Here is a 7,001-nt window from a genome sequence, read left to right as displayed (position 1 = left end):
TCTATGTTGACCCCAAGTGTAAAAGATACCTCTCATATTTTTCCCCTTCCTTTATCATATGTGATATCTCTTCAAACAGCAGTTGTCAGGGGTCTTTTTGGTACTTTTTCTTTTTTCTTTCTTTTTTTTTTCTTTTAAGAGACAGAAGACTAAATTAGGATCTGAGAGGATGAAGTCAGACTTGTGGTGCAGAGCAATACCTAAAAGAGTGAAGAGAAGTGTCTGGCCATTGCAGCACTCATACTTGAGTGTCAGGAGTGAAGAGGTCCTGCTAGTGTCTGTCTGGTTGTCTGACTATTCCTCCGGCAGGTACTGAAAATGGCGAAAGGTGACATGAGAATGAAGACTGGAAGGGAGAAAAAATAAATTTGTAGGGGACAACTGGGCAAATAACTTTTCAGAAATGAAGTAAGAATTATGCAGTATTTCCTTTCTTTTGAAGTCTTCAAGGCATAAGGTGTAACTTAGTTTAATATATATGTCACCCTGAAATCCTTCTTCATTTGAGTCACATGTTTAAAATTCCATATGTTTAAAAGAGTATTTGCAGCTCCAGTGTTCTCCAGCCACTCCTATTATGCAATGGTTATCTAAGCTTTCTGTATGCCAGCCAGGTATAGCCTCGGGATATTCAGAATCTGCTGCATTTATAAAAAGAGAAATGTAATTTGGTTTCAATACATGTCTCATAGAGAGAATTGAAACACAATAGAAAATGAAGTATGAAAATGAACTGCTACCTCAGTAGCACAAGAAAATTTTTAGGAAATAACATAAACTGACTCAAAAATATGCCACATAATGGTTTAGAGATAAAATTCTACATCATGCCGTTGCCAGCTTCAGCTCATAAATGCAGAACTAATGTATCACACAAGTAACTACATTTTCTAGCTAATAACATGAACTCCATGGAAAATGTCTAACATTCTTCATTCATTTCAGCAATTTCCACACTATCCAATTCATTTCTTGAAATTGTATCCTGTTTAGCAGTATACATAATAAAATATAGCAGTACCCCTGTAATAAGCACTCCAAGCTACATAATTGAAACTGGGGGGATCAATGAAAAACTGAAGGAACTTAGTATTTAATTTTCAGCTAGATGAAAAGGACCTGCCTCTGGAAGTTCAGAGCATGCAATCCTTTGATGGGCCTCATTCAGATCTGAAATCAAAGTTTCAAATGCGCTAAGAACTTCTGGGAAGCTTTCCAGTATTTATTTTCTTAAAGATGGGATTCAACATCCCACATGCCATGCCTCTGCTGGCACTTCTACCCTAGCCTAACAATGCAGGGATTTCTCAAGAAACTTCTCACAGGATTTCAACATAATTTCTATTGCATTTGATCAGTTTGAAAAAAAAAAAAATCTCTCTGGCTGTCCTTATGACTCCTAAAACCAAAATTGCTTGTGTTGAAGATAAGGATGACACCAACTGCAAGAAAAAATGTCAGGAAGGAACTAGCCCCTTGGATGTCAAAGTAAATACTGACATGATTACAGATTAGGCATGATTAGGGACACTGCTAAATTCGTACCTTAGAAAGAGAGTTAAATATGACATCTTCTAGCACTGTAATACCAAATTTTAAGCCTCTTGCCTTGACAGTGCACTCTGTGGCTTCAGAAGTCAGACTTCTCTAGAGACTACAATGGCAGAGTCACACTTGACCGCAGACAGAATACACAATGACAAAGACAATATCTACCTAAAGGAATGAAGAAGAATGTCTATGGTTTGTATCTGATCACTCTTGAGATCTCTGGTTCTTCCCAGAATCAGGCATTTAAAATGAAGTAAGAGTTCATTTCATCCTTATCTGGGTATAGCTGAGTACATCTGGAGACAGAATGCATTTTGTTTTAGCTTGCTGGAAGAGGAGGAATCTAGAGAATCATTTCTCCTATAGTTCATTATAGTTCCACAAAACATGCACTCTCTGCTGTATGACATACTAGTTCTCCCCAGACAGCTGCAGTCAGTCTGAGCCCAGTCCTGCTTATAGCCCCTTTGTCAAGGCAACCTTCTGGGAAACAAAAGATGCAGGATCTAATTGCTCCAGGTTAAAAAAGCTAAAAACTCACTCAGGTACCAAACTTTCCTATTGGCAGTGCCATTTCCATGTGTTTTCAAGGAAAAATTTTGCTCAGATTTAAGATGCCTAATTTGCAAATCCTAAACAGGATAATTTATTGGGACACTCAGCTCTGCCAAGAAGGCAGATGTTCTGGGGATGAACTATGCAGTATGGAAGTATTCATGAAATTTCACTTGGGTCCTATTGAATTTCACATTCCCACTAACACAAGAAGATTTTTTAAACAGCACCCCTAAGTGATCATGAAAATTATTAGGTGCAAGTTTCAGCACATTTCTCTACATTCATTCCTTGCTGTGCACCATTGTTCTTTTCTGGCTCTAGGCTGAAGCAATAAAGAGCATGGCAACAGCAATTGCTTGTCATTAGTGTGTCTCTGTTTGATGTTTGTTTGGATATTTCCTTCGCTTTCACACCACCTTTCTGGCGAACAAGATTAGTTGTTCCTCTGCCTTGTGATCATATACATTAATCCAACTGGCCTGGAACATGACCATGAGAGTGCAAAATCTGATATGTCCTTCTCAGTTCAGTGATGATTCAGTGATGATAAAATAGATAAAGTTCAAGAGCTCTTCTTTCTAGGATTATAACTCATTGTATAATTTTCAGTTAAAACTCAATTCAGATTTATGACAAACGAAGGTCACTTCAAAGAGGCTTTTGAACCCTTAATGGAGAAATATCACCAAGTGACTTGCCATAAAGATTTAAAAAGTTTTTCTTGTCTGACATTCTAAAGCTATGAAGGTGAAAAGTTTGATTTTGGTTATGAATTGCACTGTTCTGAATGCATTTCCTATGGTTTATGTTGAAACCTTTAATGAGTCCTTGCATTAGAAGTAACAGACAAAAATAATAGGCATAGAGGCAGAAGATTCCTTTTCAGTATCTTCAGTCTATTATTTTCATTCTAAATAACAGTCTGTAAGAACCTTTCTACATAAGGGTATCTAATTTATTCATCAAAAAACAGAACACCTACGAGTTATTTAAGATTTCAAAACAAAGCTCTATTCTGGCCGAAATCAATACAAAACTATATATGAATTAAATGGAAACAGCATACAGCTCTCAAAGTTAATTAGTACTGTTCTTTTCAAATAACATTATCTATAACTGATAGACAAAGCACTGCATAAAAACTTCAGCTTTTATCTGCCTCCTCCATATTTTGTCTTGAAATATCTTCCAAAACGGACTCAACCTTTAAGAAGATGGATTATACCTAGAAGCATGTAACATCTGAACTAAGACTTTCTTAACTCTTGTGTAAGCAATTTCTCTCCTTTTCTCTCACCTCCTCACACATCCCCATCATCCCCATTTTCCTGAGGTCTTGCTGTCCTCTAGTGGCAAAGGGCTAAGACTTGTAAAAGTTGTGGGAGCATTTGAAAGCAGATGTCCTCTCCTTCACTGTGATTTTCATCATCTCTGTTCCAGGTAACTTTCAGGCCTCTCAGCAAATTGTTTCTTGAAAGAAGCTGATGATTTCGGCTTGCCAGACTGTAACAAGGTTACTGAGTGACATATAGCAAGTTCAGTAGCTATTTGAACTTAGAACTATGCCTCAGAGTTGAATTTGTTAAGCAGTCTACAATTAACCACAGGTATGTTTATTTCTTTTAGCTTGAAAAGAAAAAGCAGATATATTAAAGACTGTATTAGCGACTGTATTAGATATACTAGAGACTTCCATAAACATGCCTATTAAAATAAATTATCTTATGACTTTAGCTTGGAATTTTCAGCACGTTTCTTCAGACTTCAATTGCATAGTCCGAAAAAAGTTTATGACAAAGTCTTCCTTATGAATGTTAATTTCTAACTTGCTGAGCTAATGATGAACTCTTCTCAATTTCTTAGTTATCCTGTCTCCTAAACTCACAACACCTCAAATGACTCAAGTCCCAGATATACAATTTCATGTTGGGTCACAGAAAGACTGCAAGGTGTAAGCCAGTCATAACGATGGATGTAGCCTTAGCTATGCTGTGACACATGAAAAGGGAAGAAGACATCTACCTCTCCACCATCCAGCAGCCATCACCTCAGCTGCACATGGCTCCAGAACCCTACATCCCAGCCAGAGTGGCTGGTGAATCATGGAACTGCAGATGCTCAGCATGAAGGTCTCTGAGGAGGACAGAGGCAGATGTCCAGATGTCTTTCACGCAGATGAACAAAATGGAGATGTCACAACAAGGCAAAAAACAACAAAGTAACTCTAAGATTTGGCAGTTTCAGGATTTTATGGAATAGCAAGTGTACCAGATTCAAAACACATCTTCTCAATTGAAAATCATCAGGCCTCATTATATAAAGCAAAAAGGCTGAGTAAGTAGATCAGCCCTTTGGCTTATTCAGACTTGCTCTCTGTGCTCAATGTACAGTACTGGGGAAAGACAAGTTAATAAAGAACAGCACAACAGCAAATCTCCTTTTAGAGCTTATACCATAGAACCACAGATTCATGAAAGGATTTAGGTTGGAAGGAACCTTAAAAATTATCTCATTGCAACCCCCCTGCCATGGGAAGGGACATCATCCATTAGATCTGGTTGCCCAAAGCCCCATCCATCTTGGCCTTGAATATTGCCAGGGATGGGCCATCCACAACCTCTCTGGGCAACCTGTTCCAGTGCCTCACTACCCTCACAGTAAAGTGAGATACTTTGTAGCATCTAATCTAAATATACTCTCTTTTAGTTTAAAGTTATTACCTCTTGTGCTATTACTCCATGCCCTTGTAAAAAGCCTGTATAATCCAGGGCAAAAGCAATTTTTAAGGAATTATATTCTACATCTTTTAACTCTATATCCTCACTAGAATTCCTTTATATTCCATCAGACACAAAGATTTTAATAAAATATTTTCAACTCCCTTCAGTGTAGGCAAAAGCAATTTAATATTGATTTCTGAAGGATTTTTGACACATTTTGCTTATGACTGTAGTATACGGCCCTAAAAGTCACTCCAGCCTCTGAGTTAACAGAATGTTGAGCAGAAGTTTGGTCCCTTGTCTTTCATTTAAAGCACCTTCTGTTTTCAGGTCATTATCACCATTCATTCTAAACAAAGCAACTCTCCTTTTTACTGGTTAATCAATCTGTGACAACTTATCACCTTCAGCCTTTCTAAGCTTTCCCTTATCTTGCTATATCTTGACCTTGTACACTAAATTTTACTGGAATGCATAGGTATAAAATACATTATTTTATAAAATTAACATCTGCTAACTTGGAGCTGAACTTAATAATACATATATGAAATCAAACCTTCTTGCAAAGGTCTAATTCCTGCAGTTGTACTTTTCTCTATGGGACAGATCCTTAGATCCATAGAACTCGTTTGTCAACAGTCACCAACAACTCCTAAAAGCAAATAAAGTCAGGAGTAAGAAACATCAACAATACATCATGTAGTAATAACAGCTGGCCAAGGTTAACCCAGCACATTTCACTCCTGGAATGTTTTATTAAACTGTCTAAATTATGTAAATAATGGAAATGGTAAATAGGAAACTGATCAACTACCCCAAATATCTTCACTGATCAGTGAAGAACTTTATGACACAATACACCCAGCATCAATATCCTCAAAGGACTAAGGATTGCGCTGGACACTTAAAAAAGTAGCATAATATGAAGAGAAATTTTTAAAGAACTTGATAAGGTTTTCTGCAGAAAATGATTTTGTAAGGCAATTAATTTCTGAAAGCTAAGACACTGTTTCCAGTATTTGTGCAATGAACAGTTGGGTTGCTTTCTGAATAGTCCTAATCGGTGATTTAAAGCAAACTTTGTTAGTTTACAAATTAGATATTGAAGTAAGCTTGTCTAATCTCTAAACATTAGGAAAACCAATCCATGAAGCAATAGGGAAGCAGTGTAATTTTTCTGTTTAGAAAGGGTTGTGTTAATATGATCTTTATTATCCATGAAAATTCCATAATGCACCCAGGGGCAGCATTAGAGAAACAGCATTTACAGTTCTTCCCATCTATTTTTTAATATCAAGTGGATTATTAGAAGGAGTCCAAGAGCTCTTACAATAGCCCACTTTTTATTCTAGGCTTAAAGCTTTCAGATTTTCATATTCAAAAAACTCAGAATATGAAAATAATTCAGCTCAAGCACCAGCATGAATGCATCTTCAATTGTTCCCAGAGCTCAGACAGCCGGGAAATGGAGAAACGGCCTTATACCAACACACAAATGAAACCAAGAGCCTTGCTTTGTTACAGAGCTGCAGATTTACGTGTTGAATCACCTGATACTGTGCCAGCTATGTTATTGTCAATAGAGGAAACACAGCAGCACCCTTCCTCTTCTCTCAATTGTAACATATTCTGTATGTCTTTTTTAGTGAAGCAGGGTTTAAGGGGAATACATCACCAATGTGACTTATCAAGAAATAATATTCAGTCAATGAGTTCTTTTTTCCTCATGAAAATAATGGGGCACAATTAGGAGGGGAAAAAAGCACATATTCTCCAAAGCCAAAGTTTTTACTCAGGGAAATAAAGCAACATCTTTTGTTCTATTTATACCACTGTACACAAAAGTAACTTCCCTCTCCAGCGATTTTGAAACTCAGGAATGTCTCATTGGAATGACATTTCTAAGATTATTTTTTTTCTCATTGTTAAGAGGAAATGGCTCCCTTGCTCCTGGCTAACAAACCTGGCACACACATGAGGCAAAATCTGTTTTGAAGTAGTGACATTTTTGTCATTCATGCCAAAGGTAGGGCAGATTCTGAGATGTAGGAACAAATGGATGTTCTCCTCAGCTGTAGGGATCTGTTACACCGAATTCCCTATGAGAGGTGAAGGAACCAAACAGGGCTTTTTTGAGAGACAGAGAAGGAAATGCCATTGGGATTATTTACA

Source organism: Zonotrichia albicollis, chromosome 1 (genome assembly GCF_047830755.1).
Source record: "Zonotrichia albicollis isolate bZonAlb1 chromosome 1, bZonAlb1.hap1, whole genome shotgun sequence".
Taxonomy (NCBI): domain Eukaryota; kingdom Metazoa; phylum Chordata; class Aves; order Passeriformes; family Passerellidae; genus Zonotrichia; species Zonotrichia albicollis.
This window is presented reverse-complemented; position numbering follows the sequence as displayed.